The sequence below is a fragment of the Nannobrachium achirus genome (genome assembly GCF_963921795.1).
Source record: "Nannobrachium achirus genome assembly, chromosome: 1".
Classification (NCBI taxonomy): domain Eukaryota; kingdom Metazoa; phylum Chordata; class Actinopteri; order Myctophiformes; family Myctophidae; genus Nannobrachium; species Nannobrachium achirus.
Window position 1 is genome coordinate 84977923 of NC_137810.1, and position 27805 is coordinate 85005727.

The following is a 27805-nucleotide window of genomic DNA, read 5'->3' on the forward strand; positions in this document are numbered from 1 at the left end:
TTTTTCAGGGTAAATGCGACCTTCGGTCGCAATTAATCACATGATCGAACGCTACTAATAGCCTAATAGGCCTAAGTCTTATCGTTTGATGAGGAAACCTATAGTAGTGAAAGTAGTCAATCGAGAAACTCAAGAGTGTCCCACATGTTGAGCTTGTAGATTGTTTTGTCTTCCTTCTTTTTTATTATCCCGGATTAAATTTGCAGTTTATTTTACCTGGTGTTTACATCAGGATGAGGACAATTATTTTAGCTCTTAGAACAACCTGTAGTGACTGATCCTTTCAACTGAATAAAACATAGTAAACATCTATAGTTTGATTTGATTACATCATGGTATAATCTACGGTTGCTGAATGATAACCAAATGTTCTTTCTACTGGTGATTTCCACAGAGCACACCAGGGAGAGGTCTACAGAGTCTAGAGAGATGGCCTCCCAAACATATTCAACGTTGTCAGAGGGACAACGAGAGACGGACAAGGGACGTGGACTGTTTGATGCAACGATGCAACCTGTTGTAAAGTTGTGCAGGATAGGTATGTACTGTTTTATTTACTTTACAACCTGTAGTAAAGTTATATAGGATAGGTATGTAGTGTTTTATTTACTGTGGTTTATACTTTTAGTAAAGTTGTACAGGATAACTTGATAGTGTTTAATTGAATACAAGAATTCAAGCCCAAAATACGCTTCCCGTGTCAAATGCCGGCGACCTCGGAATGGTAGTACCACTATATTGTAAATAGTCAATGTGTCCTTGTCCTGTGACGCACATGGAACTGCCTCTCGGCGCTGAACCCCTAGCTGCTCCCGATCAGCAAGTTGGTGGCATGGTTTCCTCCCCCATCTGTGTGTATGTAAAGCGCTTTGTATAAAGGTGCTATATACATTTAACATACAAAGGAAGCTTACCACTGGCTCACCAAGGTCTTTATAAATAAATAAAATACAATGTTGCTCTGTACGAACTGCGGGAGATGGCCAACCCACTTATTCATATAAAGTAAATATGAAAGGATGGCTGTGAGAGCCAGCGGCATTAATAAACCGTAGAGCACTATGGTAAGTCCTTATTCATGTCATGTCATTATATCAAAGTCCTTATTATTGAAATCCTTATCCTTAAAATGTTCCTTCATTGCAGACCAGAGTGCGGAGTCCAGCCTGAAGGACTTCATCCTGAGTTGGAGTGTCTCTGTTAAACAGGAACCTGAAAACCACCTGGACATCAGTATGTTTCATGCTCTCTCTCTCTCTCTCTCTCTCTCTCTCTCTCTCTCTCTCTCTCTCTCGGCCGTCTGCCCCGGTTCCCGGGTATCTGATAGTGAAGTCGCCAATTCCTGTTACCCGAGTGGAGCCGCGTCAGGCCGAGATTGAATGAAAGAGAACGCAACAACTGCACCAAATAGATAACGCCACACGATGGCACTAAAGACGCAGCATGTAATCTGATGCATTGGTTGTGAGAAGTTTAGAACTCAGTCACAACAACACTGTATCAGTTGGATTGTTATTATTATCAAAGATTGTTGATATTAACGTAACGTTTTGGTTAATGGTTTACAATGGAGTTGTCATTGCGTGTTGTCATGCTCTGCAGAGCAAAATGGACACTCAAAGCAGAAAGATATAATGAACAACACATGCGACAGAAAACGGTAGCATTAGCATTGGCTAGCCAAAGAAGAAGGAATAAAAACATGGATTTATTTGTATTTACAAACTGTCCGCATTGACTTACTGGTCTGGGAAAATATATTTTTTTGACGAGAGGCACAGCGCCGCTGACGGCAACAGCAGCAGCTGCAACCATGGCGACGTCGTTAGGTAAGAAAGACGTCTCATACAACTCTTAATATAATAACGTTGGCATTCTTTCATTTCGGGGCCACAGGTTCGGGTCTCGGATCTCTCGTTCTGCTCGGGTATTGTATCTATTTTTTCTAATAACAGGCGGGGCCGTTCGGATCGGATCCATCATGTCTCGGGGCTGCTCGGGTAACGGTTCTCAAATTCCAAATGATAGACGGGGCCATATGGGTCCGGGTCCATTTTCCCCCGGGTCCTTTTGGGTTCGGGTAGTTCAAATTGGACCCGTGAAGACCTCTAGCTCCAATCATGTGTTGGTAAATTAGAATGTTTGCACCAAATGCCTTTTTTCATGAATGAAAATAGACTTGTGTTTTGGAAAGGCAAAATGTATTTAGAGCTGAAGTATAAAACATTAGCCTGATTTCAGACTCGGTTATTTGTTAAACCCACCCCCACCCCCTGCGCTAATTGGAGGAGCCGTCATTTCGGCTCCAGAAATCACTTATTATGAACACAATTTCAGACCAGAGAAACAGCCCTCTCTGAGAATGGGCGGGTCTATGGGCTGGAACCAGGCCAATAAAATATAGGAAACATGCACGAAATTATAAGTTCAAACCTATAATGTTTTTACTCAAATGTTATCCCACCAGTTGTCCTGCCCCTCCCTGTGTGTAAAGAGGAGCTGGACCAAGAGGAACCACAACCTCCACAGATTAAAGAGGAACAGGAGAAGCTACTACAAGAGGAGGCTGATGGATCAATGATGACTTTACTAGCGGTGAAAAGTGAAGGTGACAATGAAAACAGAGAGACAGAGGCTGTAGCCAGCACCTCAACTGAACACATGAAAACACAAACTGATGTAGAGGACTGTGGAACATCACAACCAACTAGTGGTGACCAGCTCCTCTCTCCACACTGTTCTCAATATGACGACACTGAAGACAGTGATGAGTGGGAGGAGACCAGGGAAGGTCAGTCCGTTGTAAACACACTAGATTCACACAAGACACAAAATGTGGAAGAACAAACATTGTCTGTAAGCCAAAAGCTGTCCCAGGACCTGCAATCGCCAAAACAAACTCACTGTATGCAAAGCCACACAGGGAAGAAAGGTTTTAGTTGTACAGAGTGTGGCAAAATGTTTAAGCGCAAGGAACATCTGAAGAAGCACACAGTTGTTCATACAGGAGAAAAGCCCTTTACTTGCACAGTTTGTGGTAAAGGCTGGGGTCAGAGTATTAATTTAAAAGTACACATGAGGACTCATACAGGGGAAAAACCCTTTATTTGTACAGTTTGCGGTAAAGCTTTTGGTCAAAGTAGTCATCTGAAAAAACACACAAGAACTCATGCAGGGGAAAAACCAGTGGTAATTTAAAAGCACACATGAGGACTCATACAGGGTAAAGCCTTTTATATGTCTAGATTTTGGTAAAGGCTGTAATCAAATGCAAGCTATAAACGTAAACATGAGGTCTCGTATAGGGGAGAAAAGCTCTCCGCTTGTACAGTTTGTGGTAAAGGCTTTGTTTAAAAGGGTAATCTAAAACACACAATCTCTCGTGCAGGGGGAAAGCCCTTTGCATGTACAGTTACAAAAAAATCACAATAAAAAGATAAAATGTATAAACAGTTTGAAAGAAAACATTAGGACAACCCCTTTAGCTAGAATTGGTGGAAAATCCTTGGTCAAGTTACTGAGGATTAATATGGCTCTATTATGGAAATCATAATTAATGCCAGGTCTTGTGGAGGTGTGACCAATTCCATTTTGCGACTATGGTTGCTGTTATCTGCACATCAAGGTGCATCTTGGTAAAACGGCCCTGAACTAGACATAGGTGTGTGGTTGGGTGTTACTTTAATCAAACCAATCAGAGTATCTGCTGCCATTCCCTTAAAGATCAAACCAATCAGAGTATCTGCTGCCATTCCCTTAAAGATCAGTGCAAGACATGCATTAAGCGGTGAGACCAAAAGCATCAGAAACATCATATTGAAAGGAGAAATGTCCAAGTGCATGCATGGCCATAATCATAAATTATTGCAATCCCAATGCTTGCATTATAAGCTGCAGCCTTTGACTGCATTTGAATGAAACCACATTTGATTTGAAGTAGGCTATCACCCACATGTTACTGATTCTAGACATTATTAGGACATAAGAGGGGGGGAACAACGCACACATTGACTTCATTTGTTTCTCTTCTAATCTCTGGAAAAATGGCTAAACCGTAAACCATTCTCTGTTGTCATTATCTTGTATATGATTTTGTTTTGTACTTTTTCTTCCCCTTTTTTCCTGATATGTTTGCTGTTCACCTTGTATTGAACTGTGAATAAAGTATACTAGTAAGACACCTGAGGGTGGAATGCGACCTCAGGGTGACATGCGACCTCGCCCTAAAGGACGAGGTCGCGCCAATTCTTGACTATCTGGCCAACCACAGCGTTTCTCTGACGATTCTAGTTGTTATCATTCTGGGGGGAGTTTGTTCATGTTTTTGTGAGGGTATCAACCCTAGGAGACACGGGGAGAACATGCAAACTCCACACAGAAAGGCCCTATCGCCAACCCCACCTAGGGTGTGAGCGATAGGGCCTAAACATGGAGATGTGGAGAACACTATATATGAAGATAGTCCAGTCCATCATGTCATATGGGACTACCATCATAGACAGTAGCCATTGTTAGGCCGGAGTCAATGGCTGTCTGTCTGTCTGACTGTCTGTACAGGAAGTGATGTCACATGACATACTTTTTATGCCCATATATGAGTCATTCTGTACCACATCTCCATGTTTAGGCCAAACAGGTTTGCTCCATTTCTCCATGTATAGGTCCAAATGACCTCGCCCTAAAGGGCGTGGTCGCGCCAATTCTTGACCATCTGGCCAACCACAGCGTTTCTCTGACGATTCTAGTTGTTGTCATTCTGGGGGGAGTTTGTTCATGTTTTTGTGAGGGTATCAACCCTAGGAGACACGGGGAGAACATGCAAACTCCACACAGAAAGGCCCTATCGCTCACACCCTAGGTTGGGTTGGCGATAGGGCCTTTCTGTGTGGAGTTTGCCTAAACATGGAGATGTGGTACAGAAGGACTCATATATGGGCATAAAAAGTATGTCATGTGACATCACTTCCTGTACAGACAGACAGTCAGACAGACAGACAGCCATTGACTCCGACCTAACAATAGCTACTGTCTATGACGGTAGTTCCATATGACATATTGGACTAGACTATCTCCATATATAGTGTTATCCACATCTCCATGTTAGGACTCATATATGGGCATAAAAAGTATGTCATGTGACATCACTTCCTGTACAGACAGTCAGCCATTGACTCCGGATTAACAATGGCTACTGTCTATGACGGTAGTCCCATATGACATATTGGACTAGACTATCTCCATATATAGTGTTATCCACATCTCCATGTTTAGACAGCCAATGACTCCGGCCTAACAATGGCTACTTTCTATGACGGTAGTCCCATATGACATGATGGACTGGACTATCTCCATATATAGTGTTATCCACATTTCGTGTAGCCGCCCTGTACAGGAAGTGATGTCACAACTCGCTGACATCACACTGACATCACAGAGGATACGGACGGTCACGAGGATACGGAAGGAAGGAAGGACACTCAAGTGACACGGTTCTTCAGAGTATATGCGACCTTCGGTCGCAATAAACAAGTTTCACTGTTACAAGTATTTTATGTGTGTTATGTATCGTAACAGAAATGTTCCATCAAATTTGTGGTTCATCTCTAACTGTTGTAGTTGTTATGGCCTAACCATAACAACTACAGCAAACAATGCATGCCTACCCCTTAATAACTACTGCGAACAATACAGCAACACTTATTGCTATGTGTGGTTCTCCCTGTCTCTGTGTTATTTAATCTGCATCCTCCTGACAGAGTTCTCTATCCTGATTGGATACCATTTGCACCCCAACCTGAAAATTCATTTTCTGTTTAGAGCTGGAGAGACAGGGAGACCCCTGTTACTGATTAAACATAGCAATGAGTACTATCATAATATAAAGCTATTTAACATTTAATTTAACCACAGACTTAACATTCCTGGAGAATCTACACCCATTCCCAAGGCAGAAGTGTCAACAACCACTCTTAAAGTTGATGAGGGGTCTTTCAAGGAGCAAGATGTGTTGCACCAAATTCTGGGCCCTGGGTACAAGGATTCACTGTGGGCCCCTCATGAATGTTCTTCATAGGGGAACTGGGAACACATTATTACACATTATTTTGTGCTTTAACTATTGAAAAATTGCAGATTTCTAGCAGACCTTTCTACATTCTAAAAGCTTGCAAAAAGTGTGTGTGTGTGTGTGTGTGTGTGTGTGTGTGTGTGTGTGTGTGTGTGTGTGTGTGTGTGTGTGTGTGTGTGTGTGTGTGTGTGTGTGTGTGTGTGTGTGTGTGTCAACAGAGGTACTTATTGGGGTTCCAACAGGGGCACTTGGGATGACGACAGAGTAGTTGGGGTCGCAGCCGAGGTACTTAGGGTGGCAACAGAGATACTTGGAATGACTGGGACATCCTGCCTATGAGTTGGCTCTGGGATTTGTTCATCAGTGATCAAACAAAACCGCTCAATTACTGTTTCTGGAGTTAAGAGCCCATCTGTGGCCTGCTGACTCAGGAACAGTTGTGCTGCAGCAGCCACAAGGTTGAGAACAGGGGAGAAGCCCTGGTTTAGTGGAGAAAATGAACACTGCTCTGGTCCACGCGCACTTTTGTGAAAGCTGTGAAACACCCATAAACCAGTTGATCATGATGATGATCAATTGAAAGAAAGTTACATTTATTATCGTTTAAGACCAAGGCGCAAGTACTGTTTTCAGTTTTGTGAGGCGGAGAGAGTCACAGCCCCAGCCTGAAGCCTCAAAAGTCTAGTATCTGCCCTCGTTCCATAGGGATATCCCTTTGGAGTAATAAGATATTGGACTTTCACGCGGGAGACCCGGGTCCGAAGCAGGGTGGGGAGGTTCAGATCACCTCCGTTACATATATATATATATATATCATCATGATGACATCATCAAAGCATGTTTCAAGATAATATGAGGTTGCTATTTCATAATTAAGTGTACAAAAAAGAAGATGTATGTTTTGCTAAAGTTATTGAAATACATATAAAGGATTGAATGAACAGTGCAAAACGCAGGTTACCAAGATGAACAATAATTCTTATATCTTATTCTTGTTTTGGGCCATTTGATGTTTTCTAAACGTGTATAACATTACACAAAGTATGTAACGCACCACCGTATGGGCTGAGTGATGCTGCAGCGTGACACGTAGTTAACTTGTAGATCTGTTCCCTTGTAGATCTGTTCCTTTGTCACGTGACAACAACCCAATTTGGAATAGAATTATACCATAATACCATTCGCTTTTTTTTTCTCTACACTGCCTGTCTTTGGGCATGGCACATAGGAGTAGAATCATTATTGTGCTGAATCATTGTTATATAGGCCTGGAAATTGGGTTAAATATTCTGGAACAGTTTTGGAAGTTCATTGGTAAAAATGTGTGGGAACCCTGGTTCTAACAGAACATAGACAGACACTGTAGTGACTGGATTAACAAGAGGTGGCGCCAAACACACAAAAAAGAACACCCAGAACAGCAGAGCAACTCAACAGCAAACCAAAAGAAAGACAACTTTAAATTAAACAAAAGATCAGGGACTTTACGGGTCCATGTGGTTCCATTTGTACACTCTGAGTTAATACATGGTAGATTGGATTCCCGGACAAAAACTTTATCAAACTTTTAATTTAAACGTTTATATTCACTGCTAGACAACATGAGCTGTCAAGTTTCACTTCCATGCTGACACTGTGTGCGTGCGTGCGTGCGTGCGTGCATGAATGTGTGCGTGTGCATGGGAGGGAGAGAGAGAGAGGGAGAGAGGGAGGGAGAGAGAGAGAGAGAGAGAGAGAGAGAGAGAGCTTGTGCATGGGAGGGAGAGAGAGAGAGGGAGAGAGGGAGGAAGAGAGAGAGAGAGAAAGAGAGAGAGAGAGTTTCTGTTTCACCAAAGAAAAAGGTCAAGATTCATCAGTCACGTCTTTGCTGAACACATTCTGGTAACATTTCTAATAATTACACAATTATTATGGAGCGTTAATGACCAATACAGTGTTGTTAATGATCAGTTTACTGCCAATATATTTACTCAAGTACTGTACTTTTTCATATACAGTGCATGTATTGTACCTTTTACTTCATAACACTTATTTGACAGCTTTGGTCACTGATAACTTTGCATGTTTTAGCATGTTGTTATTAAATCCAAACATGAAGTGTTGTATTATGTATTTTTATAAGAAATGTTATTAATTACAATACAATAATATGATGGTGAACTGGGGCATTCTGCATAATGACTTATATTTGGTAATTATGTGTTACAATGTATTTTTTCATAGTAAAAATAGTTTTATAGTACTAGTAATTCTCTTTTTTATCATTGTCTTAGCACTCAAAATCCTCTGGCTAGGTTTTCTCTTTTTTGTCATCATTTTCTATCTTAATTACTTGCTTTTAATGGATGACAAATAATTTTTTGACATTGTGTAACTTTTATCATTACTATTTGTATTTCCATTATGATTGTGTTTAGAAGCCATGACAGGACGTTATTATTGGCCTGCCGGTCTGGCGGTGGGCGTGGCTTTACTCCTGTCAGCCAGCCAATCACAGGACACGTGTGGAGGCCAAGATGGCCGACCGGGAGAGGCGGGAGTGGCGGGGAGAAACGGCTGGATGGGTCCCAAAGGAGAGAAAGGAGAGCCAGGTAAAACTCCTCTCCTTTCCTCTCCTCTGTTGCCAATGCTTTTGTACTCTGAATTAAAGGACAACTCCAGACTAAATAACATCTACGCTAATTTTCCTGCTTATATTGATCCCAAATTACAGTCCATGGGGTCTATTAGGCAGAAATGTGCCTGTTGTTCAGTTTCCAGCAGAACCCAGCAGCCCTCATGGCATAGAGTGGCCATGAGGGCTATCACATTTACACTAAAAAAAACACTTTTGACCGCAACAAATAGTGTAAAAGTGATAGGCTTATGTTATGGGCTCCACTCTATGCAATGAAGGCTGCTGGGTTATGCTGGGGAAACTGGACAACAGGGGCATTTCTGCCTAATAGAAGCCAAACCCCATGAACAGTCATTTGGATCAATATAAGGAGGAAAATAAGCCTAGATGTTATTTAGTGTGGAGTTTAAGTTTGAACCTTTCGGTTGTAAAATAGTTATTTATTTTTACATTGTAGTGATTGACTTTTACTCAAGTGAAAAGCGCAGTAAATACGAGTGTCCTTCCTCCAGCCGCCCCAGTGCATGCTGGTCCTGTGGCGGTGGATCCCGGCGCCCTCCTCAGACTGAAGGGGGAGCGCGGGACCCGAGGGTTTCCTGGAGAGCCCGGTCTGAAGGGTCTGTCGGGGGACTTGGGACCCGAGGGAGCGCCTGGTCCGCCTGGACCCCCGGGAGCTGCTGGAGGAGCGGACAGACAAGGTACGTTCCAGCTGGGGTCAGGGGTGATCAAGGAAATTAAAAAAATAACTGTCCTCAAAATATTTAACCCAGACCTGGAACCACTTATTAACCATTATTTTATGCTTTAACTATAAAAAAATAGCAGATATATAAGCTCACATCGCTGCACCGAGTGCCACGCTGCAAGTTTGTAGATCTGCTATTTTTTTTTTTGGCAAATCTTTGAATATAATATATGTTTTTAAAGTGAACATTTGTAATTCAAATATTTGCTTCTGGGTGGTCCCTGGAACAACATATTTTGAGATGGGGCTCCATGGTCAAATAGATGTAATTTTGGGGGTCCTTGACATGAAAACGTTTGAGAATCACTGATTTAGAAGAAGGATTTAGAAGACATCTATAGAATCGAGTCAAAAATATTCAAAGACCATTTTTCAAAAATAGCAGATCTACAAGCTCGCAGAGCGGCACTCGCTTGCAAATGAATCGCATACTTTGTATCTGTTCTAAAATCTACCTTAAATGGATATTAATATCTGTGGGAGTAGACAAATAGTTGCTTTATGCAAATGCAGCATGTTAATTATATTACAAATACTGTCCAGAAGAATTAAACTTAACAACTTGAAAATATCTGTTTCCATTAGGACAGATTTAAATGAGCTTTTATACTAGGAATGTTATCACTTACACCCCAGCATCCCTATTCTGGGGGGAACATTCACCAAAAATAGCCAATATACAAGCTCAAAACAAGACGTGTTGTGAGCTTGTACATCTGCTATTTTTGATGAAGAAAGTTGGTTAATGGAAAAACAACTCAATGCAACTCAGGTGTGTTTTAAATAGCATAGAGGGTCTAAATTCTCTAAAAGTTTTAACTGAAGTAATATTGATAAATTCTAAATATTATTAAATTATTCTAGATGTATTTTGTATCAGTTAAAAGCCCCATTTAAACAAGCCCAAAGGCTTTCTTGTGATCTTTATCCTTTTAGTTGACCTTGTATTAGTGAACTGTAGTGTCCTGTACCTTTTCCCTATGCAAACTTCTGATAACATATTCAACTAGAAATACTGTTCCTTCGAAACAGTGTGGGCTCGCTTCCAACCCAACAAACGATACTTTAAGGTACTGTAAGGTACAGTACCTTACAGTATTGTACTGTACCTTACTATACTGTACTGCACCTTACTGTACTGTACTGTACTGTACTGTACTGTACTGTACTGTACTGTACTGTACTCTAACTTACTGTACTTTACTGTACTCTACTGTACTGTACCTTACTGTACTTTACTGTACTCTACTGTAACTTACTGTACTTTACTGTACTCTACTGTACCTTACTGTACTGTACTTTACTGTACTCTACTGTACCTTACTGTACTGTACTGTACCTTACTGTACTATACTATACTGTACTCTACTGTACCGTACTGTACCTTACTGTACTGTACTCTACTGTACCTTACTATACTGTACTTTACTGTACTCCACTGTACCTTACTGTACTTTATTGTACTTTACTGTACTTTATTGTACTTTACTGTACTCTACTGTACTTTACTGTACTCTACTGTACCTTACTGTATTGTTTTGTACTTTACTGTACCTTACTGTACTTTACTGTACTCTACTGTACCTTACTGTACTGTACCTTACTGTACTGTACCTTACTGTACTGTACTCTACTGTACCTTACTGTACTGTACCTTACTGTACTATACTATACTGTACTCTACTGTACCGTACTGTACCTTACTGTACTGTACTCTACTGTACCTTACTATACTGTACTTTACTGTACTCTACTGTACTTTACTGTACTCCACTGTACCTTACTGTACTTTATTGTACTTTAATGTACTTTATTGTACTTTACTGTACCTTACTGTACTTTACTGTACTCTACTGAACCTTACTGTACTTTTACTGTACTCTACTGAACCTTACTGTACATATTCTATGTGTTCTAGAGGTGTATATTGAGTGCATATACTGTAGGTTAACAATCCCAGATCACATCTGTCCTCCACTATGTCTATAACCAAGGCGTTCTTCTATGTGGCCACTCCAGACTGAGGAGTGGAGCATGACTTTTATTGTGTTTGTGGATCTGATTTGAAAATGCATTGGTTGTGATATCTCCCTGAAAACCAACAACAACCACTAATACGGCTGATTGTCCCTGCGGGTTCTAGGATATATACTGTAAATCCCATTGCCCGGGATCCTAAAACCTTAATTCTTTTTAAGTAAAATTTCTAAAACACTACAAAACATGTCTCAAAGACAAATACAAGCAAACGTCTCCACAGTAACACAGTAACAGTTGTTGTGTGTGTGTGTGTGTGTGTGTGTGTGTGTGTGTGTGTGTGTGTGTGTGTGTGTGTGTGTGCGTGTGTGCGTGCGTGCGTGCGTGCGTGCGTGTGCACATTGTAGATCAACTTCATAGCAGTATTAAGTGGTCCATCTATGTTTTTTATTGTGGGCTCGCCTGTAAGGCGAGCACACTTTAGATATTGTCATTATTGTGGGCTCGCCTATAAGGCGAGCACACTTTAGATATTGTCATTATTTATCTATCAGGCAGGCAGGCAGGCAATCAGTAGACGGGAACTTCGGTTCCTTTCTACTCCTACATACTTAGTGAGAAAATGAAAATAAAAACATCAATGTGTTCAGTTTACAGTGGGGAAGTGTGCTATTATTGTGGGCTCGCCTGTAAGGCGAGCACACTTTAGATATTGTCATTATTTATTTGTTTATCTATCAGACAGTAGACGGGAACTTCGGTTCCTTTCTACTCCTACATACTTAGTGAGAAAATGAAAATAAAAACATCAATGTGTTCAGTTTACAGTGGCGAAGTGTGCTATTATTTTTTATAGCAATTGGCCAAATGGTGGCGCTGTAGGAAGTCTTCGAAAGTGCGAACTTTGAACAGGTATAGCTCATGCTGTGTTTTAGGTACAGCCATGAAACCTGTATACACGTATGCGTCTCCTCATGCCGAACAACTTTTACGCTCTGACTTCTGACCTCTGACCTTTAGATCCCCCAGAATTTTGAATTATATGAAAAACTGTAAAAATCTATCTCCTCCTGAGATTTTTGCATAACGCGCACGAAACCTTTTTCACATGAACGTTGGACCAATACGGTCAAACTGTCTGGTCGGATTTATTTTAAAGTGAAGCATTATTTTTTAATAATTCAATACATATTGCGGTTTTATGCAAATTATTCTTCTGCCTCTAAATCATGCATGCAAAGTTACACGTTCATGGCATTTGGCAAAGATGTAGAGGGTTAGTCAAAATATCACTGAAACCAATCTTATTCCAATTGGCCAAAGGGTGGCGCTATACGAAGCGTTTGAAAATTCAAACTTCAAACGGGCATAAGTCATGACTCGTTTCGTTTGAAGACATGCAACTTGTTACACGCGTGCTTTGACTCGAGCGGAAGACATCTGTGTCTTTGTTAAGTAAGCTCCGCCCTTCGATTTTCCGCCATTTTGAGCAGTTTGTAAAACGCGTAAACCCGCTTTTATTCTGGAATTTTCGCTCCACGTGCACAAAACTTTTTTTACGTGAACTTTGGACCGATATCTAAAGATCTGTCAGATCGGATTTCTTTAAAATTGAAACATGCTTTTTTAAATAAATTCAATGAATATTGCAGTTTTATGCAAATTATTCTTCTGCCTCTAAATCATACATGCAAAGTAACATGTTCATGGCATTTGGCAAAGATGTAGAGTGTTAGTCCAAATATCACTAAAACCAATCTTACCCCAATTGGCCAAAGGGGGGCGCTATATAATTTTGAGCAGTTTGTGAAACGCTTAAACCCGTTTTTTTTTAGCAATTTGCATGAAACATTCTACACACAATCGAAGGACCTTAATCTAATATGCCTATGAAGTGCACACACACAAATAATAATAATAATAATAATAAATATAGCTGCAAGCAGCGAAAAAGTGGCCAAAGCCAAAAACACCTCAAATCATGAACACAGCCTGCAATGTGCGTGAAATCTTGCAAGCACATTCCCAATAGGTCAAGGAACAGATACCACCCTTCTTACATTGGCCTGTTATAGCGCCACCAGCGGGTCAACTTTTGCACAACACATTTTTGGAACAAAATGGACCAATCTTTGACGTCAGTAACGTCAAAGAGAGCACTGCCTGCGATCTTGACATTTTGTACTTTTATAGCCATTGTTTTCTGGCTTGAAGCGAGCCCACAATTGTTTCGAAGGAACAATATTTTTCTAGTTTTCTATAGCAATCGGCCAAATGGTGGCACTGTAGGAAGCCTTCGAAAGTGCGAACTTTGAACAGGTATAGCTCATGCTGTGTTTTAGGTACAGCCATGAAACCTGTATACACGTATGCGTCTCCTCATGCCGAACAACTTTTACGCTCTGACTTCTGACCTCTGACCTTTAGATCCCCCAGAATTTTGAATTATATGAAAAACTGTAAAAATCTATCTCCTCCTGAGATTTTTGCATAACGCGCACGAAACCTTTTTCACATGAACGTTGGACCAATACGGTCAAACTGTCTGGTCGGATTTATTTTAAAGTGAAGCATTATTTTTTAATAATTCAATACATATTGCGGTTTTATGCAAATTATTCTTCTGCCTCTAAATCATGCATGCAAAGTTACACGTTCATGGCATTTGGCAAAGATGTAGAGGGTTAGTCAAAATATCACTGAAACCAATCTTATTCCAATTGGCCAAAGGGTGGCGCTATACGAAGCGTTTGAAAATTCAAACTTCAAACGGGCATAAGTCATGACTCGTTTCGTTTGAAGACATGCAACTTGTTACACGCGTGCTTTGACTCGAGCGGAAGACATCTGTGTCTTTGTTAAGTAAGCTCCGCCCTTCGATTTTCCGCCATTTTGAGCAGTTTGTAAAACGCGTAAACCCGCTTTTATTCTGGAATTTTCGCTCCACGTGCACAAAACTTTTTTTACGTGAACTTTGGACCGATATCTAAAGATCTGTCAGATCGGATTTCTTTAAAATTGAAACATGCTTTTTTAAATAAATTCAATGAATATTGCAGTTTTATGCAAATTATTCTTCTGCCTCTAAATCATACATGCAAAGTAACATGTTCATGGCATTTGGCAAAGATGTAGAGTGTTAGTCCAAATATCACTAAAACCAATCTTACCCCAATTGGCCAAAGGGGGGCGCTATATAATTTTGAGCAGTTTGTGAAACGCTTAAACCCGTTTTTTTTTAGCAATTTGCATGAAACATTCTACACACAATCGAAGGACCTTAATCTAATATGCCTATGAAGTGCACACACACAAATAATAATAATAATAATAATAAATATAGCTGCAAGCAGCGAAAAAGTGGCCAAAGCCAAAAACACCTCAAATCATGAACACAGCCTGCAATGTGCGTGAAATCTTGCAAGCACATTCCCAATAGGTCAAGGAACAGATACCACCCTTCTTACATTGGCCTGTTATAGCGCCACCAGCGGGTCAACTTTTGCACAACACATTTTTGGAACAAAATGGACCAATCTTTGACGTCAGTAACGTCAAAGAGAGCACTGCCTGCGATCTTGACATTTTGTACTTTTATAGCCATTGTTTTCTGGCTTGAAGCGAGCCCACAATTGTTTCGAAGGAACAATATTTTTCTAGTTTATTTATCTATCAGGCAATCAGTAGACGGGAACTTCGGTTCCTTTCTACTCCTACATACTTAGTGAGAAAATGAAAATAAAAACATCAATGTGTTCAGTTTACAGTGGCGAAGTGTGCTATTATTTTCTATAGCAATCGGCCAAATGGTGGCGCTGTAGGAAGCCTTCGAAAGTGCGATCTTTGAACAGGTATAGCTCATGCTGTGTTATACATACAGCCATGAAACCTGTATACACTTATGCGTCTCCTCATGCCGAACAACTTTTACCCTCTAACTTTTGACCTCTGACCTTTAGGTCTCCCACAATTCGGAATAATATGAAAAACAGTAAAAATCTATCTCCTCCTGGGTTTTTTTCGTTACGCGCACAAAACTTTTTTCACATGAACTTCGGATGGTCGGATTTCTTTTAAAGTGAAATATATTTTTTTAATAATTCAATCAATATTGCGGTTTTATGCAAATTATTCTTCGGCCTCTAAATCATACATGCAAAGTTACACGTTCATGGCATTTGGCAAAGATGTGGAGGGTTAGTCAAAGTATCACTGAAACCAATTTTATTCCAATCGGCCAAAGGGGGGCGCTATACGAAGCGTCTGAAAATTCAAACTTCAAACGGGCATAAGTCATGACTCGTTTCGTTTGAAGACATGCAACTTGTTACACGCGTGCTTTGACTCAAGCGGAAGACATCTGTGTCGTTGTTAAGTAAGCTCCGCCCTTCGATTTTCCGCCATTTTGAGCAGTTTGTAAAACGCGTAAACCCGCTTTTATTCTGGAATTTTCACGTCACGTGCACAACACTTTTTTTACGTGAACTTTGGACCGATATCTAAAGATCTGTCAGATCGGATTTCTTTAACATTGAAACATGCTTTTTTAAATAATTCAAACAATATTGCATTTTTATGCAAATTATTTTTCTGCCTCTAAAACATACATGCAAAGTCACATTTTCATGACAAAATAGTGTAGAGGGTTAGTTCAAATATCACTGAAACCAATCTTACCCCAAATGGCCAAAGGGGGCGCTATATAATTTTGAGCAGTTTGTAAAACGCTTAAACCCGTTTTTATTCTAGGATTTTTTTTGCAATTTGCATGAAACATTCTACACGCAATCTAAGGACCTTTATCTAACATGCCTATGAAGTGCACACAAAAACATTATAAAATAATAATAATAAATATAGCTGCAAGCAGTGATAAAGTGTCCAAAGCCAAAAACACCTCAAATCATGAACACAGCCTGGGATGTGCGTGAAATCTTGCAAGCACATTCCCAATAGGTCAAGGAACAGATACCAACCTTCTCACATTGGCCTGTTATAGCGCCACCAGCGGGTCAACTTTTGCATAACACATTTTTGGAACAAAATGGACCAATCTTTGACGTCAGTAACGTCAAACAGAGCACTGCCTGCGATCTTGACATTTTGTGCTTTTATAGCCATTGTTTTCTGGCTTGAAGCGAGCCCACAATTGTTTCGAAGGAACAATATTTTTCTAGTTTATTTATCTATCAGGCAGGCAGGCAAGCAATCAGTAGACGGGATCTTCGGTTCCTTTCTACTCCTACATACTTAGTGAGAAAATGAAAATAAAAACATCAATGTGTTCAGTTTACAGTGGCGAAGTGTGCTATTATTTTTTATAGCAATCGGCCAAATGGTGGCGCTGTAGGAAGCCTTCGAAAGTGCGATCTTTGAACAGGTATAGCTCATGCTGTGTTATACATACAGCCATGAAACCTGTATACACTTATGCGTCTCCTCATGCCGAACAACTTTTACCCTCTAACTTTTGACCTCTGACCTTTAGGTCTCCCACAATTCGGAATAATATGAAAAACAGTAAAAATCTATCTCCTCCTGGGTTTTTTTCGTTACGCGCACAAAACTTTTTTCACATGAACTTTGGACCAATACGGTCAAACTGTCTGGTCGGATTTCTTTTAAAGTGAAATATATTTTTTTAATAATTCAATCAATATTGCGGTTTTATGCTAATTATTCTTCGGCCTCTAAATCATACATGCAAAGTTACACGTTCATGGCATTTGGCAAAGATGTAGAGGGTTAGTCAAAATATCACTGAAACCAATCTTATTCCAATTGGCCAAAGGGTGGCGCTATACGAAGCGTTTGAAAATTCAAACTTCAAACGGGCATAAGTCATGACTCGTTTCGTTTGAAGACATGCAACTTGTTACACGCGTGCTTTGACTCGAGCGGAAGACATCTGTGTCTTTGTTAAGTAAGCTCCGCCCTTCGATTTTCCGCCATTTTGAGCAGTTTGTAAAACGCGTAAACCCGCTTTTATTCTGGAATTTTCGCTCCACGTGCACAAAACTTTTTTTACGTGAACTTTGGACCGATATCTAAAGATCTGTCAGATCGGATTTCTTTAAAATTGAAACATGCTTTTTTAAATAAATTCAATGAATATTGCAGTTTTATGCAAATTATTCTTCTGCCTCTAAATCATACATGCAAAGTAACATGTTCATGGCATTTGGCAAAGATGTAGAGTGTTAGTCCAAATATCACTAAAACCAATCTTACCCCAATTGGCCAAAGGGGGGCGCTATATAATTTTGAGCAGTTTGTGAAACGCTTAAACCCGTTTTTTTTTAGCAATTTGCATGAAACATTCTACACACAATCGAAGGACCTTAATCTAATATGCCTATGAAGTGCACACACACAAATAATAATAATAATAATAATAAATATAGCTGCAAGCAGCGAAAAAGTGGCCAAAGCCAAAAACACCTCAAATCATGAACACAGCCTGCAATGTGCGTGAAATCTTGCAAGCACATTCCCAATAGGTCAAGGAACAGATACCACCCTTCTTACATTGGCCTGTTATAGCGCCACCAGCGGGTCAACTTTTGCACAACACATTTTTGGAACAAAATGGACCAATCTTTGACGTCAGTAACGTCAAAGAGAGCACTGCCTGCGATCTTGACATTTTGTACTTTTATAGCCATTGTTTTCTGGCTTGAAGCGAGCCCACAATTGTTTCGAAGGAACAATATTTTTCTAGTTTATTTATCTATCAGGCAATCAGTAGACGGGAACTTCGGTTCCTTTCTACTCCTACATACTTAGTGAGAAAATGAAAATAAAAACATCAATGTGTTCAGTTTACAGTGGCGAAGTGTGCTATTATTTTCTATAGCAATCGGCCAAATGGTGGCGCTGTAGGAAGCCTTCGAAAGTGCGATCTTTGAACAGGTATAGCTCATGCTGTGTTATACATACAGCCATGAAACCTGTATACACTTATGCGTCTCCTCATGCCGAACAACTTTTACCCTCTAACTTTTGACCTCTGACCTTTAGGTCTCCCACAATTCGGAATAATATGAAAAACAGTAAAAATCTATCTCCTCCTGGGTTTTTTTCGTTACGCGCACAAAACTTTTTTCACATGAACTTCGGATGGTCGGATTTCTTTTAAAGTGAAATATATTTTTTTAATAATTCAATCAATATTGCGGTTTTATGCAAATTATTCTTCGGCCTCTAAATCATACATGCAAAGTTACACGTTCATGGCATTTGGCAAAGATGTGGAGGGTTAGTCAAAGTATCACTGAAACCAATTTTATTCCAATCGGCCAAAGGGGGGCGCTATACGAAGCGTCTGAAAATTCAAACTTCAAACGGGCATAAGTCATGACTCGTTTCGTTTGAAGACATGCAACTTGTTACACGCGTGCTTTGACTCAAGCGGAAGACATCTGTGTCGTTGTTAAGTAAGCTCCGCCCTTCGATTTTCCGCCATTTTGAGCAGTTTGTAAAACGCGTAAACCCGCTTTTATTCTGGAATTTTCGCGTCACGTGCACAACACTTTTTTTACGTGAACTTTGGACCGATATCTAAAGATCTGTCAGATCGGATTTCTTTAACATTGAAACATGCTTTTTTAAATAATTCAAACAATATTGCATTTTTATGCAAATTATTTTTCTGCCTCTAAAACATACATGCAAAGTCACATTTTCATGACAAAATAGTGTAGAGGGTTAGTTCAAATATCACTGAAACCAATCTTACCCCAAATGGCCAAAGGGGGCGCTATATAATTTTGAGCAGTTTGTAAAACGCTTAAACCCGTTTTTATTCTAGGATCTTTTTTGCAATTTGCATGAAACATTCTACACGCAATCTAAGGACCTTTATCTAACATGCCTATGAAGTGCACACAAAAACATTATAAAATAATAATAATAAATATAGCTGCAAGCAGTGATAAAGTGTCCAAAGCCAAAAACACCTCAAATCATGAACACAGCCTGGGATGTGCGTGAAATCTTGCAAGCACATTCCCAATAGGTCAAGGAACAGATACCAACCTTCTCACATTGGCCTGTTATAGCGCCACCAGCGGGTCAACTTTTGCATAACACATTTTTGGAACAAAATGGACCAATCTTTGACGTCAGTAACGTCAAACAGAGCACTGCCTGCGATCTTGACATTTTGTGCTTTTATAGCCATTGTTTTCTGGCTTGAAGCGAGCCCACAATTGTTTCGAAGGAACAATATTTTTCTAGTTTATTGTGGGCTCGCCTATAAGGCGAGCACACTTTAGATATTGTCATTATTTATTTGTTTATTTATCTATCAGTAGACGGGATCTTCGGTTCCTTTCTACTCCTACATACTTAGTGAGAAAATGAAAATAAAAACATCAATGTGTTCAGCTTACAGTGGCGAAGTGTGCTATTATTTTCTATAGCAATCGGCCAAATGGTGGCGCTGTAGGAAGCCTTCGAAAGTGCAAACTTTGAACAGGTATAGCTCATGCTGTGTTATACATACAGCCATGAAACCTGTATACACTTATGCGTCTCCTCATGCCGAACAACTTTTACCCTCTAACTTTTGACCTCTGACCTTTAGGTCTCCCACAATTCGGAATTATATGAAAAACAGTAAAAATCTATCTCCTCCTGGGATGTTCGCGTCAAGTGCACAAAACTTTTTTCACATGAACTTTGGACCAATACGGTCAGATTGATCAACCAGATTTTTTTTAAAGTGAAATAATTTTTTTTAATAATTCAATCAATATTGCGGTTTTATGCAAATTATTCTTCGGCCTCTAAATCATACATGCAAAGTTACACGTTCATGGCATTTGGCAAAGATGTGGAGGGTTAGTCAAAGTATCACTGAAACCAATTTTATTCCAATCGGCCAAAGGGGGGCGCTATACGAAGCGTCTGAAAATTCAAACTTCAAACGGGCATAAGTCATGACTCGTTTCGTTTGAAGACATGCAACTTGTTACACGCGTGCTTTGACTCAAGCGGAAGACATCTGTGTTGTTGTTAAGTAAGCTCCGCCCTTCGATTTCCGCCATTTTGAGCAGTTTGTAAAACGCATAAACCCGCTTTTATTCTGGAATTTTCGCGTCACGTGCACAAAACTTTTTTTACGTGAACTTTGGACCGATATCTAAAGATCTGTCAGATCGGATTTCTTTAACATTGAAACATGCTTTTTTAAATAATTCAAACAATATTGCATTTTTATGCAAATTATTCTTCTGCCTCTAAAACATACATGCAAAGTCACATTTTCATGACAAAATAGTGTAGAGGGTTAGTTCAAATATCACTGAAACCAATCTTACCCCAAATGGCCAAAGGGGGGCGCTATATCATTTTGAGCAGTTTGTAAAACGCTTAAACCCGTTTTTATTCTAGGATTTTTTTTGCAATTTGCATGAAACATTCTACACGCAATCTAAGGACCTTTATCTAACATGCCTATGAAGTGCACACAAAACAATTATAAAATAATAATAATAAATATAGCTGCAAGCAGCGATAAAGTGTCCAAAGCCAAAAACACCTCAAATCATGAACACAGCCTGGGATGTGCGTGAAATCTTGCAAGCACATTCCCAAAAGGTCAAGGAACAGATACCAACCTTCTCATATTGGCCTGTTATAGCGCCACCAGCGGGTCAACTTTTGCATAACACATTTTTGGAACAAAATGGACCAATCTTTGACGTCAGTAACGTCAAAGAGAGCACTGCCTGCGATCTTGACATTTTGTGCTTTTATAGCCATTGTTTTCTGGCTTGAAGCGAGCCCACAATTGTTTCGAAGGAACAATATTTTTCTAGTTTATCTATCAGGCAGGCAGGCAAGCAATCAGTAGACGGGATCTTCGGTTCCTTTCTACTCCTACATACTTAGTGAGAAAATGAAAATAAAAACATCAATGTGTTCAGTTTACAGTGGCGAAGTGTGCTATTATTTTTTATAGCAATCGGCCAAATGGTGGCGCTGTAGGAAGCCTTCGAAAGTGCGATCTTTGAACAGGTATAGCTCATGCTGTGTTATACATACAGCCATGAAACCTGTATACACTTATGCGTCTCCTCATGCCGAACAACTTTTACCCTCTAACTTTTGACCTCTGACCTTTAGGTCTCCCACAATTCGGAATAATATGAAAAACAGTAAAAATCTATCTCCTCCTGGGTTTTTTTCGTTACGCGCACAAAACTTTTTTCACATGAACTTTGGACCAATACGGTCAAACTGTCTGGTCGGATTTCTTTTAAAGTGAAATATAATTTTTTAATAATTCAATCAATATTGCGGTTTTATGCTAATTATTCTTCGGCCTCTAAATCATACATGCAAAGTTACACGTTCATGGCATTTGGCAAAGATGTGGAGGGTTAGTCAAAGTATCACTGAAACCAATTTTATTCCAATCGGCCAAAGGGGGGCGCTATACGAAGCGTCTGAAAATTCTAACTTCAAACGGGCATAAGTCATGACTCGTTTCGTTTGAAGACATGCAACTTGTTACACGCGTGCTTTGACTCAAGCGGAAGACATCTGTGTCGTTGTTAAGCAAGCTCCGCCCTTCGATTTTCCGCCATTTTGAGCAGTTTGTAAAACGCGTAAACCCGCTTTTATTCTGGAATTTTCGCGTCACGTGCACAAAACTTTTTTTACGTGAACTTTGGACCGATATCTAAAGATCTGTCAGATCGGATTTCTTTAACATTGAAACATGCTTTTTTAAATAATTCAAACAATATTGCATTTTTATGCAAATTATTCTTCTGCCTCTAAAACATACATGCAAAGTCGCATTTTCATGACAAAATAGTGTAGAGGGTTAGTTCAAATATCACTGAAACCAATCTTACCCCAAATGGCCAAAGGGGGGCGATATATAATTTTGAGCAGTTTGTAAGACGCTTAAACCCGTTTTTATTCTAGGATTTTTTTTGCAATTTGCATGAAACATTCTACACACAATCTAAGGACCTTTATCTAACATGCCTATGAAGTGCACACAAAAAAAAATAATAATAATAATAACTAGAAAAGAAAATTTCTACGAAATTTTAAGTGTGCCTGCAGCTCGCTAAGTCCCCTGAAAAACACGTTTTGGCATGAAACGGTTACGTTTTGCGCGTTTGTGGTGCCCCCTATGGGTCGAAGTGGAAATGCTTTTGGTTATATGTTCAGTATAGCGCCCCCCACTTGTGGTTAAAATTTGGTGTTGACTGGATGTTTCGTTTGTGATTTATGGCTACTTCTTACAAAACGGGCTCCTCCCGCTAACTTTGGAACCCTGTTACGGAAGAACGGTATGGACTATCAAAATATCGTTTAAATATGTTTATCGCATGAGTCCATAGATCGTGTGTATCGATTTTTGTGACATTTGGAGAAAATATGTAGGAAAAGGAGCAAAAAGTGTGTTTTGAAGAAAATTCAAAATGGCGGAAAATCTATCCTGACGCAAATGGGCGTGGCCTATATGAGGAGATGCGTCATAACCCAAGGAATCCAGGGAAAAAGGAATTTTAATTTTCCGACCCACGGTTCAAGAGTTACAGGCCGAAAGGTAAAGTGGACTGTTATAGCGCCACCATGAGGCCAACTGACGAAATTATTTTTTATTTAATCCTTGATATCATTATAAATCTCCTCTCCAAGTTTTGAAACTGTAGCCCCTATGGTTTGCGAGAAAAAAAATATTGAATGTGAGTTTTTGCGATTCCCATTATAAGTCAATGGGTAAAATTAATTCACTAATAAATTAATATCAATTAAACGATACAACTTTTCTCTTAGAAAAGTAATAGCACCCCATTCCCGGCCGAGCCGCACGTTTTGATGTATATATTGCGGCGGTGGCGTAAATTGTGCGGCAGTTATTACGTGCCGAAATTTTGTGAAGTGATTATTATTATTAAGTGTGCCTGCCATGCAATGCAATGGCAAAACACTTATTGTAATCCGCCATACTTAAGTCAGTAAGTCATGTTCTGGCAAATTTCGGCACGTAATAAGTGCCGCACGATTTACGCCACCGCCGCAATATATACATCAAAACGTGCGGCTCGGCCGGGAATGGGGTGCTATTACTTTTCTTTCCGATCCGCGTTACCATTGCGACGTAATTCGCAAAAAACGACGCCAAAAAACCCCATTCACTTAGAATGGGGGAAATTTCGGCACGTAATAACTGCCGCACGATTTACGCCACCCCCGCAATATACACATCAAAATGTGCGGCTCGGCCGGGAATGGGGTGCTATTACTTTTCTTTCCGATCCGCGATACGATTGCGATGTAATTCGCAAAAAACGACGCCCAAAAACCCCATTGACTTAGAATGGGGGACTCCGAAAAAAAACCAGAAACTTTGGCGCCACATAACTCTGCCATACTTTTGCCTAGCAACGTGATTTAAACTTTAAAATGCACACACAACTTTGGTCTTTTTCCGGCCAATAGGGATGAGCTGTAATTGATTAAGCCCCGCCCCCTCTGTAACAGGAAGTGTCCTTCGCCAAACAGGAAGTGCCTCTATAACTCATGAACTGTTTGTCGTACAGACTCGCGGCTGGTGTCATAATTCTTTTTTTTTCTCAATTTTTTTTTTTCAAATTTTTTTTCTCAATTTTTTTTTTCTCAAAAACATTTTTTTTCTCAATTTCTTTTTTCTCAAAATTTTTTTTTCTCAAAATTTTTTTTTGTCAAAAATTTTTTTTTCTCAAAAAAAATTTTTTCTCAAAATTTTTTTTCTCAAAATTTTTTTTTCTCAAAATTTTTTTTTTTCTCAAATTTTTTTTTTCTCATTTTTTTTTCTCAAAAATTTTTTTTTTCAAAATTTTTTTTCTCAAAAATGTTTTTTTTCTCAAATTTTTTTTTTCTCAAATTTTTTTTTTCTCAATTTTTTTTTTCTCAAATTTTTTTTTCTCAATTTTTTTTTCTCAAAAAATTTTTTTTTCTCAAAATTTTTTTTCTCAAAACTTTTTTTTTCTCACAAAACAATTTTTTTCTCACAAAACAATTTTTTCTCAAAAAAACTGTTGTTAAAGTGCGACCCGTGATAACGGCCAAAAATGCGCCAAAACGCCACTAATTAGTCGAAATGGCTGTGGGTGGTGTCATATGAAGAACCATAATGTTAAAGCTTATGCAAAAAATGCTAATGTTAAAAAATGTAACGCTAATGCTAACACCAACCGCTACACAAGGTTGCACAGACTTAGCGAGCTGCAGGCACACTTAAAATTTCTTGGAAATTTTCTTTTCTAGTTATTACTAGAAAAGAAAATGTCTAAGACATTTTAAGTGTGCCTGCAGCTCGCTAAGTGTGTGCAACCTTGTATAGCAGTTGGTGTTAGCATTTTCTTAGCACTAACATTATCATTGATTTTTTTCCTTTAAAAATTAGGCATTTGTTAACATTAGCATTTGTTAGCATTAGCATTTTTAGCATTTGTTAGCAATTGTTAACATTTGCATGTGTTAGCATAGCATTAGCATATTTGTTAGCATTAGCATTTGTTAGCATTAGCATTAGCATGTGTTAGCATTAGCATTTGTTAGCATTAGCATTATAATGTGTTAGCATTAGCATTTGTTAGCATTAGCATTAGCATTTTTAGCATTAGCAAGTGTTGGCATTAGCATTAACATGTGTTAGCATTAGCATGTGTTAGCATTAGCATTTGTTAGCATTAGCATGTGTTAGCATTAGCATGTGTTAGCATCAGCATTTATTAGCATTAGCATTAGTTAGCATTAGCATGTGTTAGCATTAGCATTTGTTAGCATTAGCATGTGTTAGCATTATCATTAGCATTTTTAGCATTAGCATTTGTTAGCATTAGCATGTGTTAGCATTAGCATTTGTTAGCATTTGTTAGCATTAGCATTAGCATTAGCGGTTAGCCGTTGGGACTGTGGGACCACCCACCGAGTTTGTGACCAGTAACGTGTTGGGAAGTGGAGACATGGCTGTTTAAAGCCCAGCCAATAGGAATGCAGAGGGGGCGGGGCTTAAGCATTTACAGATAGTTCCTATTTGCCATGTAAGTACACACAGCGAGTTTTGAGACGGTACCATGCTGCAAACTGGAGATAAAGCTTTTTAAAGCTAAGCCAATAGGAAGATAGGGGCGGGGCTTTAGAGGGGGCGGGGCTTAAGTAATACGTCCCTATTGGCCGTTTAAGTCCAGACACCAAGTTTCAAGACAGTACCATGCTGTGAACTGGAGTAGTGTCTGTTTGAAACCCAGCCAAAAGGAATACAGAGGGGGCGGGGCTTAATCAATAACAGCCCATCCTATTGGCTGGAAAAATACCAAAGTTGTGTATGCGGACTCTTAATCAAGTCATATGACGCCATCCACACATCTCTACGACAAACGGCTCATGATAAATAGAGGCACTTCCTGTTTGGTGAAGGGCACTTCCTCTTACAGAGGGGGCGGGGCTTCAACATTTACAGTTTGTCCCTATTGGCCAGAAACAGTCCAAAGTCATGTGAGCATTTTAAAGTTGAAATCACATTGCTAGGCAAAAGTATGCCAGAGTAATGTGACATTAAAGTTTCAGTAAAATAGAGTAAAAGTACTTTGAAGTATCAAAAGTAAAAGTACTCATTGTGAATTGAAAAAGTACTCATTATGAAGTAAAAACATACTTGAGTAACAATACTCAAAACTCCAAAGAGTAACTGTTAAAGATGTGATATTTTGTGAGAGCTAAATTTTATCCTCCATCCTGTAGGGGGCACTGTATATTCTCCACTGTGTCTGTAGCTTGCAGCAGAGGTGACATTCAATGGGAGCAGCCATTTTCCCTTCACTCTGGATTAACAGCTTGGTGAGTACACACTGTCTTTCAGCCTCTCTGATAATCCATTCTTTAAAAGTGATAATATTAGGCATCCATCTTGTATGATTGATAATTACTGTATATTGGACATATATGTTGTGTTGTTGAGGGTATTTGTTAGAAGATGTGTATCATTTAGGAGTTATTTGGAGTTTATTGGCAAAACATGTCTTGACATGACTTCTGCTAACAGAACATGTTGTGTTAGCAATATAGCATGTGGTCTACTAAAAGCTGCTAGCTGTAAGCTAGCTATGTACAGGTGTGTGTGTGTGTGTGTGTGTGTGTGTGTGTGTGTGTGTGTGTGTGTGTGTGTGTGTGTGTGTGTGTGTGTGTGTGTGTGTGTGTGTGTCTGTGTGTGTGTGTGTGTGTGTGTGTGTGTGTTGACATGCCTAGACTTGTCTGGTGATAGCTGTTAGTAGCTAATGCTGTTGACATGTGCTTGTTGAGCTGGAGCCAAGCAGAGGCTAAATATCAGTGTTGGTCTGCTTATTAGTGTGTGTGTGTGTGTGTGTGTGTGTGTGTGTGTGTGTGTGTGTGTGTGTGTGTGTGTGTGTGTGTGTGTGTGTGTGTGTGTGTGTGTGTGTGTGTGTGTGTGTGTGTGTGTGTGTGTGTGTGTGTGTGTGGGGTTTGGGCCGTTTTTTGAAAAAAAATATTTTTTTTTCCATGTTTTTTTTTTTTTTTTTTTTTCAAAAAATGTTTTGGACCTCCAGAAATGTATTAGGCATGATCGCGATCGCGAAATTGCATGTTTAACCCCCATACCAACCAATTATTTCAAACATAGCAGCCATGTTTGTTTACATCTGAAGAAAACATAATGGCTCATAAATCATGAATGCCTGAACGGATTTCCAAGCGGATTTTTTTGTTTGAAAGCTGTGAACAGCATCTACACACGTGGTGCATCATCTAGGCATGGGCGTGCACAATCCGTGCACTATAAATTACATGGAGGTCTATGGAGACCATGGCATCATGGGACATTGAAGAGAAAATCATTGCAACTTAAGTGTTAACTACTCCACCTCTTAGAAGCAAATATTGTTCTTTTACTCCACAACGATTATTTGAACACTTTAGCTCAGGGGTGTTCAACAGAGGGTCCGGGACCTCTAGGGGGTCCACAGAGTTACTACAGGGGGTCCTTCAAATCTTTGTTTGATACAAACCTTTCTCCTTTTTTATATTAGCCAATTGAACCCTAACTGAGAACTGAGAACTTTAGCCAAAAATAGCAGATCTACAAATTCATAACGTCTCGCTCTGCTAGTCGTTGTGAGCTTGTAGATCGGCTATTTTCAGCAGTTTTTTTACAACAAGGGTTCATATTTTAGATTGTAATTAAAGAATATAAAAGATGAGTGTTAAATTGATTTTATTTACTTCTTTCTATCGTTTTAGAGATTCTTATTTCAGTGGTTGGGGTCATGCGTACAAGTGGCTAAATATGTCATTTTACACAGAATAAGCCCATTTCCAAAATACAACGCAACCTTTCATGGTTGGATCTGACTTATGGGGGCTAGAAGTG